The sequence below is a fragment of the Myxine glutinosa genome, chromosome 5, assembly GCF_964187855.1.
Source record: "Myxine glutinosa chromosome 5, kmMyxGlut1.1, whole genome shotgun sequence".
NCBI classification, from domain to species: Eukaryota; Metazoa; Chordata; class Myxini; order Myxiniformes; family Myxinidae; genus Myxine; species Myxine glutinosa.
The window spans coordinates 145151975-145162974 of NC_136265.1; positions in this window are offsets into that span (position 1 = coordinate 145151975).

An 11000-nucleotide genomic window follows, 5' to 3' on the forward strand; every position below is an offset into this window, starting at 1 on the left:
TCATTTGCATTGGACAGTGCTCAAGACTCAATCAATTCTGTCATAGATTCAGCTTTATACGAGGAAGCGTCTCACAGTGATGGGGCAGCCGCTGTCAGACTCTCTCTTGGAGAAGTATCATTAAAAACATGACTACTCTACAGTCTACTACCGTAACTGTCCCAATCATTTCAACCTATTGTTGAGATCAGCAGGGGGAAACGTTTTTAGCTGAGGCGTTTCACGAACCTGCTGGCCAGGCCCGACGTACGACTGAGGGTGACTGGAATTTCTAATCGGTTTATGATGATGGTGATAACTCGCCGACTCTTCGTGAAAGACACCGACGTTGTCTTTCTCTCCCTATGTCTAGCTCTTATCTCCCTACCTATGTCTAGCTCTTCCTTCCTTATGTCCAGCGCTTCTCTCCGTATGTCGAGCTCTTCTCTCCATATGTCGAGCTCTTCTCTCCCTATGTCGAGCTCTTCTCTCGCTATGTCTAGCTCTTCTTTCCCGATGTCTAGCTCTTCTCTCCTGATATCGAGCTCTTCTCTCGCTATGTCTAGCGCTTCTCTCCCGATGTCTATCTCTTCTCTCCCTATGTCTATCTATTCTCTCCCTATGTCTAGCTCTTCTCTCCCGATGTCTAGCTCTTCTCTCCCTATGTCTTTTGCTTCTCTCCCTATGTCTAGCTCTTCTCTCCCTATGTCTAGCTCTTCTCTCCCTATGTCTAGCTCTTCTCTCCATATGTCGAGCTCTTCTCTCCCTATGTCTAGCTCTTCTTTCCCGAATGTCTAGCTCTTCTCTCACTATGTCTAGGTCTTCTCTCCCTATGTCGAGCTCTTCTCTCCCTATGTCTAGCTTTTCTCTCCCTATGTCTTTTGCTTCTCTCCCTATGTCTAGCTCTACTCTCCCTATGTCTAGGTTTTCTCTCCCTATGTCTAGCACTTCTCTCCCTATGTCCAGCTCTTCTCTCCCTATGTCCAGCTCTTCTCTCCCTATGTCCAGCTCTTCTCTCCCTATGTCTAGCTTTTCTCTCCCTATGTCTAGCTTTTCTCTCCCTATGTCTAGCTCTTCTCTCCCTATGTCCAGCTCTTCTCTCCCTATGTCTAGATTTTCTCTCCCTATGTCTAGCTCTTCTCTCCCTATGTCCAGCTCTTCTCTCCCTATGTCCAGCTCTTCTCTCCCTATGTCTAGCTTTTCTCTCCCTATGTCTAGCTTTTCGCTCCCTATGTCTAGCTCTTCTCTCCCTATGTCTAGCTCTTCTCTCCCAATGTCTAGCTCTTCTCTCCCTATGTCCAGCTCTTCTCTCCCTATGTCTAGCTTTTCTCTCCCTATGTCTAGCTTTTCGCTCCCTATGTCTAGCTCTTCTCTCCCTATGTCTAGCTTTTATCTCCCTATGTCTAGCTTTTCTCTCCCTATGTCCAGCTCTTCTCTCCCTATGTCAAGCTCTTCTCTCCCAATGTCTAGCTCTTCTCTCCCAATGTCTAGCTCTTCTCTCCCTATGTCCAGCTCTTCTCTCCCTATGTCAAGCTCTTCTCTCCCAATGTCTAGCTCTTCTCTCCCTATGTCTAGCTTTTCTCTCCCTATGTCTAGCTTTTCTCTCCCTATGTGGAGCTCTTCTCTCCCAATGTCTAGCTCTTCTCTCCCTATGTCTAGATTTTCTCTCCCTATGTCGAGCTCTTCTCTCCCAATGTCGAGCTCTTCTCTCCCTTTGTCTAGATTTTCTCTCCCTATGTCTAGCTTTTCTCTCCCTATGTCTAGCTCTTCTCTCCCTATGTCTAGCTTTTCTCTCCCTATGTCTAGCTCTTCTCTCCCAATGTCTAGCTTTTCTCTCCCTATGTCTAGCCTTGAGCTCTGCATATAAAAATATTTATCTTTTTGAATATTACTTTTGCGGGATAATTTGCGGGACAATATCGATCAAGAATTACTTGAAAAAGGAAAAGAAGTCTTTTTGACAATATATATTTAACATCCATCTGCCTAAATAAGTAATTTATTTACGTGTATAGTTTGTGGCGTAACTACTTACACACACACACACACACACACTCACCCACACACACTCACACCCTCACCCACACACACACCCACACACACACCCTCACCCACCCACACACACACACACACACACACACACACACACACCCACACCCACACACACACACACACACACACACACACACACACACATTTAGGTTTTACGACTCTGCAAGTGAGCTATCTGTAGTCTCTGCCGTTGCTGTTCAGGGTACCATTTTTTATTAACGGAGTTGCCTTTCCCCCCAGTATCTTGCTTTATTTATTGATAAATCACAACCTGTTCACATTGTTTACCAAACCTTTCAGAAGGTTGAGATGAAGCAAAATAATTAAAAGTAAATCCTAAGTTGTTATGCTTATGCCACAGACGTCACCGCAGAGAGTATATAATAAGGTTTCTTTGCATTCAGATAAGATAATCATTGTTATTATTATCACTGTTTCTATTGGCTCAGCAGTCAGGGCATCTGGCTGGTACGTTATCAAAATGTCCGCAGCCGCATTCCTTTAGATTGCTCATTCTTTCCTCCATCATGGTCGAACGTCTCTTGCTGAATGGTGGCACTAGCCGGTTACTCCATTGTTGTTATGAATGAACTTCATTCTGGATTAATGTTTGCACCATTGTAACGATTCCACACAGCATTTGTAACTAAATGCACTCATCAGCATGAGGTTGTGTGGGGTGTGCATCCTCGGTCGTTCCAAGTCCTTCCTTCAAATAAAAAACTACTTTCAGCCAACAAGGCCTTTGTCCATAGGTCAACGGAGCACTGCTCCATCCCATGGGCCGGCGTCTCGGCATCATATTCTCTCTCCTGGATTCTGTGGAATCTAAAACTCTCAATGTTATTATAATCTCCTGTAATAAGACTGATGCACAGGTTCGTGACATCTCTGTCCCCCACCCCTCTACCCTCTCCATCTGCCCCCAAGTCCTACAAGACACACGTGTTCTACCTGTACCCCCTCCTGGTTAACCTTCCCAAATGCAAGCTCACTGCGCACCTCCACTCTTTTGTTCCTCCTTTCTCCCATTTGTGGAACTGCTTTCTGCAGGAGGAGATTCAATCCCAATCTTCCACCCCAATCTCATGTCATCCCACACTGCTACCAACCATCTCTGGAGGAGGAGATTCAATCCCAATCTTCCACCCCAATCTCATGTCATCCCACACTGCTACCAACCATCTCTGGAGGAGGAGATTCAATCCCAATCTTCCACCCCAATCTCATGTCATCCCACACTGCTACCAACCATCTCTGGAGGAGGAGATTCAATCCCAATCTTCCACCCCAATCTCATGTCATCCCACACTGCTACCAACCATCTCTGGAGGAGGAGATTCAATCCCAATCTTCCACCCCAATCTCATGTCATCCCACACTGCTACCAACCATCTCTGGAGGAGGAGATTCAATCCCAATCTTCCACCCCAATCTCATGTCATCCCACACTGCTACCAACCATCTCTGGAGGAGGAGATTCAATCCCAATCTTCCACCCCAATCTCATGTCATCCCACACTGCTACCAACCATCTCTGGAGGAGGAGATTCAATCCCAATCTTCCACCCCAATCTCATGTCATCCCACACTGCTACCAACCATCTCTGGAGGAGGAGATTCAATCCCAATCTTCCACCCCAATCTCATGTCATCCCACACTGCTACCAACCATCTCTGGAGGAGGAGATTCAATCCCAATCTTCCACCCCAATCTCATGTCATCCCACACTGCTACCAACCATCTCTGGAGGAGGAGATTCAATCCCAATCTTCCACCCCAATCTCATGTCATCCCACACTGCTACCAACCATCTCTGGAGGAGGAGATTCAATCCCAATCTTCCACCCCAATCTCATGTCATCCCACACTGCTACCAACCATCTTTTATATCCACATTATAACCGAACCCAACCCTCCTACTTGCAGATGCCCTCCCTGCCTCTCATTTTTTCCCCCAGTTCATTAATTCCTTTGCTTGATGTGTCCAACCATGGCCACACTGCCCCGCTGTCATGAAGTTGCACCTTTATCCTCTGTCATGATCCTCAATCTTGTACTTAACAAGGTGTGCATTTCCAAGGTTGCTAAAGGAGTCACCGTGTTGGAGGTCCACATTCCAAGAGTAATAACCACCTGCCAGCTGATAACCTCCTTGGAGTTCTTGTCAGGGAATGTTCTGGAAGAATTAACGAGCCATTAACTTATCCGCAATGTCTTTACCTGCCACCGGGCTTGTCGTGCACAGAAGGAAGGCCATCTGCGATGAGTCGTGTGTCACTCATGATGGTCAAGGATGTAATTTCTCGATTTGCATCTGTATTTTCTTACTGTTTAATTTTGTGTGAGTTTTATAACATCATTTGCAGTTATTGCCAGGGTTTGAGAGCATAGCTCAAATGTCGCACGCTCGCCTTTGAGCTGGATCGTGTCGGTGCGATTTCCCACCTGGTTTGCATGCACGGCGTTGCTCATTGGAGTAAGTCATCCATCAATGGCGACGTCTCGTCGGCCGTTCCATCCGCTCACATATGCTTGTCGACGTTAAAAATCCAATGATTGAAACTTTTGAAAAAGTCTTACATCGGGTGCCAGCACCCTGTCCAAATTCCGAATCTTATCAGGGGGCACAGCATCAGCGGAAGGTGCGGACTCCAATAAACGACACAAAAGGGCAGCCAGTTGCTGCAGGAACGAGATCATTTTCTCCCTATGTCTAGCTCTTCTCTCCCTATGTCTAGCGCTTCTCTCCCTATGTCCAGCTCTTCTCTCCCTATGTCTAGCGCTTCTCTCCCTATGTCCAGCTCTTCTCTCCCTATGTCTAGCGCTTCTCTCCCTATGTCCAGCTCTTCTGTCCCTATGTCTAGCGCTTCTCTCCCTATGTCCAGCGCTTCTCTCCCTATGTCCAGCTCTTCTCTCCCTATGTCCAGCTCTTCTGTCCCTATGTCCAGCTCTTCTCTCCCTATGTCCAGCTCTTCTGTCCCTATGTCTAGCGCTTCTCTACCTATGTCCAGCGCTTCTCTCCCTATGTCTAGCGCTTCTCTCCCTATGTCCAGCTCTTCTCTCCCTATGTCCAGCTCTTCTGTCCCTATGTCTAGCGCTTCTCTCCCTATGTCCAGCGCTTCTCTCCCTATGTCTAGCGCTTCTCTCCCTATGTCTAGCGCTTCTCTCCCTATGTCTAGCGCTTCTCTCCCTATGTCTAGCTATTCTCTCCCTATGTCTAACGCTTCTCTCCCTATGTCTAGCGCTTCTCTCCCTATGTCCAACTCTTCTGTCCCTATGTCCAGCTCTTCTGTCCCTATGTCTATCGCTTCTCTCCCTATGTCCAGCGCTTCTCTCCCTATGTCTAGCGCTTCTCTCCCTATGTCTAGCTCTTCTCTCCCAATGTCAAGTGCTTCTCTCCCTATGTCCAGCTCTTCTCTCCCTATGTCTAGCGCTTCTCTCCCTACGTCGAGCGCTTCTCTCCCGACGTCAAGCGCTTCTCTCTCTATGTCCAGCGCTTCTCTCCCTATGCCTAGCTCTTCTCTCCCTATGTCAAGCGCTTCTCTCCCCATGTCAAGCGCTTCTCTCCCTATGTCTAGCTCTTCTCTCCCTATGTCCAGCTCTTCTCTCCCTATGTCTAGCGCTTCTCTCCCGATGTCGAGCGCTTCTCTCCCGATGTCTAGCGCATCTCTCCCTTTGTCTAGCGCTTCTCTCCCTATGTCTAGCACCTCTCCCGATGTTAAGCGCTTCTCTCCCGATGTCTATCTAGTGCTTCTCTCCCTATGTCTAGCACCTCTCCCCCATGTCTAGCGCTTCTCTCCCTATGTCTAGCTCTTCTCTCCCTATGTCTGACTCTTCTCTCCCTATGTCTAGAACCTCTCCCCCTATGTCGAGCACCTCTCCCCCTATGTCTAGCACCTCTCTCCCTATGTCTAGCACCTCTCCCCCTATGTCTAGCACCTCTCCCCCTATGTCTAGCGCTTATCTCCCTATGTCTAGCACCTCTCCCCCTATGTCTAGCACCTCTCCCCCTATGTCTAGCACCTCTCCCCCTATGTCTAGTGCTTCTCTCCCTATGTCTAGCACCTCTCCCCCAAGTCTAGCACTTCTCTCCCTATATCTAGCACCTCTCCCCCTATGTTTAGCGCATATCTCCCTATGTCTAGCACCTCTCCCCCTATGTCTAGCACCTCTCCCCCTATGTCTAGCACCTCTCCCCCTATGTCTAGCACCTCTCCCCCTATGTCTAGCACCTCTCCCCCTATGTCTAGCACCTCTCCCCCTATGTCTAGCACCTCTCCCCCTATGTCTAGCGCTTCTCTCCCTATGTCTAGCACCTCTCCCCCTATGTCCAGCGCTTCTCTCCCTATGTCTAGCACCTGGCCCCCAAGTCTAGCGCTTCTCTCCCTATGTCTAGCTCTTCTCTCCCTATGTCTGGCTCTTCTCTCCCTATGTCCAGCTCTTCTCCCCCTATGTCTAGCACCTCTCCCCCTATGTCGAGCACCTCTCTCCCTATGTCTAGCACCTCTCTCCCTATGTCTAGCACCTCTCCCCCTATGTCTAGCACCTCTCCCCCTATGTCTAGTGCTTATCTCCCTCTGTCTAGCACCTCTCCCCCTATGTCTAGCACCTCTCCCCCTATGTCTAGCACCTCTCCCCCTATGTCTAGCACCTCTCCCCCTATGTCTAGTGCTTCTCTCCCTATGTCTAGCACCTCTCCCCCAAGTCTAGCACTTCTCTCCCTATGTCTAGCACCTCTCCCCCTATGTCCAGCGCTTCTCTCCCTATGTCTAGCACCTGTCCCCCAAGTCTAGCGCTTCTCTCCATATGTCTAGCTCTTCTCTCCCTATGTCTAGCTCTTCTCTCCCTATGTCCAGCTCTTCTCTCCCTATGTCCAGCTCTTCTCTCTCTATGTCCAGCTCTTCTCTCCCTATGTCCAGCTCTTCTCTCTCTATGTCCAGCTCTTCTCTCCCTATGTCCAGCTCTTCTCTCCCTATGTCCAGCTCTTCTCTCCCTATGTCAAGCTCTTCTCTCCCTATGCCTAGCGCTTCTCTCCCTATGTCTAGCGCTTCTCTCCCTTTGTCTAGTGCTTCTCTCCCTATGTCTAGCGCTTCTCTCCCTATGTCTAACGCTTCTCTCCCTATGTCTAGCTATTCTCTCCCTATGTCCAGCTCTTCTCTCCCTATGTCCAGCTCTTCTCTCCCTATGTCTAGCGCTTCTATCCCTATGCCTAGCGCTTCTCTCCCTATGTCTAGCGCTTCTCTCCCTATGTCTAGTGCTTCTCTCCCTATGTCTAGCGCTTCTCTCCCTATGACTAACGCTTCTTTCCCTATGTCTAGCTATTCTCTCCCTATGTCTAACGCTTCTCTCCCTATGTCTAGCACTTCTCTCCCTATGTCTAGATCTTCTCTCCCTATGTCTAGTGCTTCTCTCCCTATGTCCAGCTCTTCTCTCCCTATGTCCAGCTCTTCTGTCCCTATGTCTAGCGCTTCTCTCCCTATGTCCAGCACTTCTCTCCCTATGTCCAGCTCTTCTCTCCCTATGTCTAGATATTCTCTCCCTATGTCTAACGCTTCTCTCCCTATGTCTAGCTCTTCTCTCCCTATGTCTAGCGCTTCTCTCCCTATGTCTAGCGCTTCTCTCCCTATGTCTAGCGCTTCTCTCCCTATGTCTAGCTCTTCTCTCCCTATGTCTAGCGCTTCTCTCCCTATGTCTAACGCTTCTCTCCCTATGTCTAGCTATTCTCTCCCTATGTCTAACGCTTCTCTCCCTATGTCTAGCACTTCTCTCCCTATGTCTAGCGCTTCTCTCCCTATGTCTAGCTCTTCTCTCCCTATGTCCAGCTCTTCTCTCCCTATGTCTAGGGCTTCTCTCCCTATGTCTAGCGCTTCTCTCCCTATGTCTAGTGCTTCTCTCCCTATGTGTAGTGCTTCTCTTCCTATGTCTAGCGCTTCTCTCCCCCTATGTCCATCACCTCTCCCCCTATGTCTAGCACCTCTCCCCCTATGTCTAGCACCTCTCCCCCTATGTCCAGCGCTTCTCTCCCTATGTCTAGCACCTGTCCCCCAAGTCTAGCGCTTCTCTCCCTATGTCTAGCTCTTCTCTCCCTATGTCCAGCTCTTCTCTCCCTATGTCCAGCTCTTCTCTCCCTATGTCCAGCTCTTCTCTCCCTATGTCAAGCTCTTCTCTCCCTATGTCAAGCTCTTCTCTCCCTATGTCTAGCGCTTCTATCCCTATGCCTAGGGCTTCTCTCCCTATGTGTAGCGCTTCTCTCCCTATGTCTAGTGCTTCTCTCCCTATGTGTAGTGCTTCTCTTCCTATGTCTAGCGCTTCTCTCCCTATGTCGAGCTGGCTCTTTTTGTCTGTTTGAGTTGGATGCAAGTTGACTGTTTGATGTATGTCAATAGAGTGCAACGTTAAACCTTAAAACCTTATCACTGTGGTGATGAGGACAGCCGCTCAATGACGATGGGAGCGCGAGATTCAGGTTCAAACGACTTTGGTCTCCGCAGTGTGCACTTGTTCTCGGCTGAGATGGTGGGCTGCTCAAAAGAGTATAGATTAAAGCAAATATGGATGAAAGGGGAAAGGTAAAGATCGACCGAGTGGAGAGATTCACAGAACTCTTCCCTCAAACATATCCCAGAGCGTAAACGAGGGATCATCTGGTCCATGCAGTGGGGTGATTGACAGCTAAGGGCTTTCAGTGATGCATTCTGGGAAAACATTGTGCTAATGGGCATTCTTTATTTCTCCCAAAAATTATTGCTGATAGTTATTCACATTTAAATTCTCTTTCGATAAACATAACTCCACGATGGTATTTCTTACACACATCATTTGATTCTCGCCGCACTGATTATGTCGCATTGCCTTACAATCTAGAAAGTGATTGCCAGGGGGGCGTGTGGGGTTAGGAATACTGGAGTGGTATCCCAGGGGATGTGGATTCAAATCAGGCTCAAAGAAGCGGTATTAAGGATTTGGATTCTGTTCCTGGAAATCAAGCTGGCTTCAGGAGATTGTGAGTAAAGGTCATTGTCAGATTGTGAGTAAAACCCCAGCTGGGCTCTTAATGCCCTCAGGGCAATTTGAGATGAGAGCCAAGATGGTGCCAATGAAAGGGAGCACTTCCCACAACACCTACCCCCCCATTCCCAACCCCAAAAGCCTGGTCCTGTCACACTGAACTTCAATCCCATTTTGCCCATCCTGGACTGTTTGGTATTCAGCAGCGCCTGTTCAATAAGATGTTCTGTGCAAAGGAATTTTATGCCAACGTAATTGTGGGGCAGAGTGAAACGTTGTGGCTGCGAGTGAGCGAGACTGTTTGATGAAGTGTCCAGATGTTTTAAGCTCTTTTGTATGTAATGAAAATTTCTTCGTGTAGCCTTCTCAATCATTGCAGCCAGTTCTTGGTGAATGGTTTTGGACGTGGGCAAGGTGTGAATGCCCAAGTGCATGCAGGTGGGGGCTGAAAGAAGGGCTATTTAGTGCGAGTTGTAATATTTTGAGAATGCGTGTTGTGTATTTTAACCAGGATGGATTATCTAGGCTAGGGAGTCAGTGGATGGTATATTACTCAAAGTTAACTCCTTAAAATTGATTTTTGTACACCGCACCTTTCCTATGGAAGAAGTTTCGGGAACTGAGTGGCGTGCTGATGAGGAAGGGAGTGTCGTTGAAGCTGAAGGGAAAGGTGTATGCTGCATGTGTGAGAAGTGTTATGATTTATGGGAGCGAGACATGGGTAATGAACGTAGAGCAGCAACGAAGGTTGGAAAGGGTGGAAATGCGAATGGTTCGGTGGATGTGCGGAGTATCGTTGAGAGAGAGGAAGACAAATGATAAATTGCGAAAAATGATGGGAATAGAGCCTGTGATTGATGCTGTGAAAAGGAACAGGTTGAGATGGTTTGGTCATGTGTTGAGGAAGGATGAAGGTGACTGGTTGAGAAGAGTGATGGAAATGAATGTAGAAGGAGGTAGAGGACGGGGAAGACCGAGAAAGACTTGGCTAAAGATGGTGGAAGAAGAAATGCGGGCAAGGGGGTTAACAAGGGGAGATGCAGAAAATAGGGCAAGATGGAGAAGATTGTCATGGGGACCGCAAGGCTAACCCCCGCTCTAGCAGGGAAAATGGCCTTAAAATGCATGTTGTTGTGTTGTTTGCACCTTTCCTATGCCATCTCCAGGTGCTGCATAACGTCATTGCCGGGCACCGAATGAGGCTCGGCAGTGGCGCACGCTGAAAGGGAGTACTCAGTTTTCACTCTGGTTGTTTGTTTGTTTGTTAGTTTGTTTGTTTTCTTGCTTTCTTGTTTGTCCGGGCTATATCTCAGCCATCCTTTGAGCTAGGAAGCTGAAATTTTGGCACAACAGTGAGCAAGTACTTTGTCAAAAAATTATTTTGTTTTTTGATTAATTAATTAATTGAGGAGTTATTTAATTATTAGTGATTAATTAAGTACAGTACTTCTTTAATTAATTAAATTTACTTTCTCTTCTGGCCATTATCTCAGGTACCTTTTAAGTTAGGAAGCTGATATTTGGACATGCCAATGACGAGGTGATTTGGCTGCAAAGGCTATTTTTGATTTATTAATTAATCAATGAATCGATTAATTATTTAATTATTCGATTAATGACTAAAAAATTTTTTTTTTAAGTTACAGATTCTGATGAAATGGTGGTGGTTTATGTGTTCTATGACCGAATTGATTAATAATTTAATTTTTAAAGGATTATTATTTATTTATTTTCATTATTAATCATTTATTTATTTTCTTTCTCATTTGGCCAATATCTCAGGCACCTTTTGAGCTAGGAAGCTAATATTTGGACATGACAGTGACCAAGTGATGTGGCTATCAAGGATATTTTTGATTGATTGATTAATCATTTAATCGATTCATTTATTTATTGATTAATCAATTAATTATTTAATTTTTTAATTAATGCCTTATTTAATTAAATTTCGAAAAGA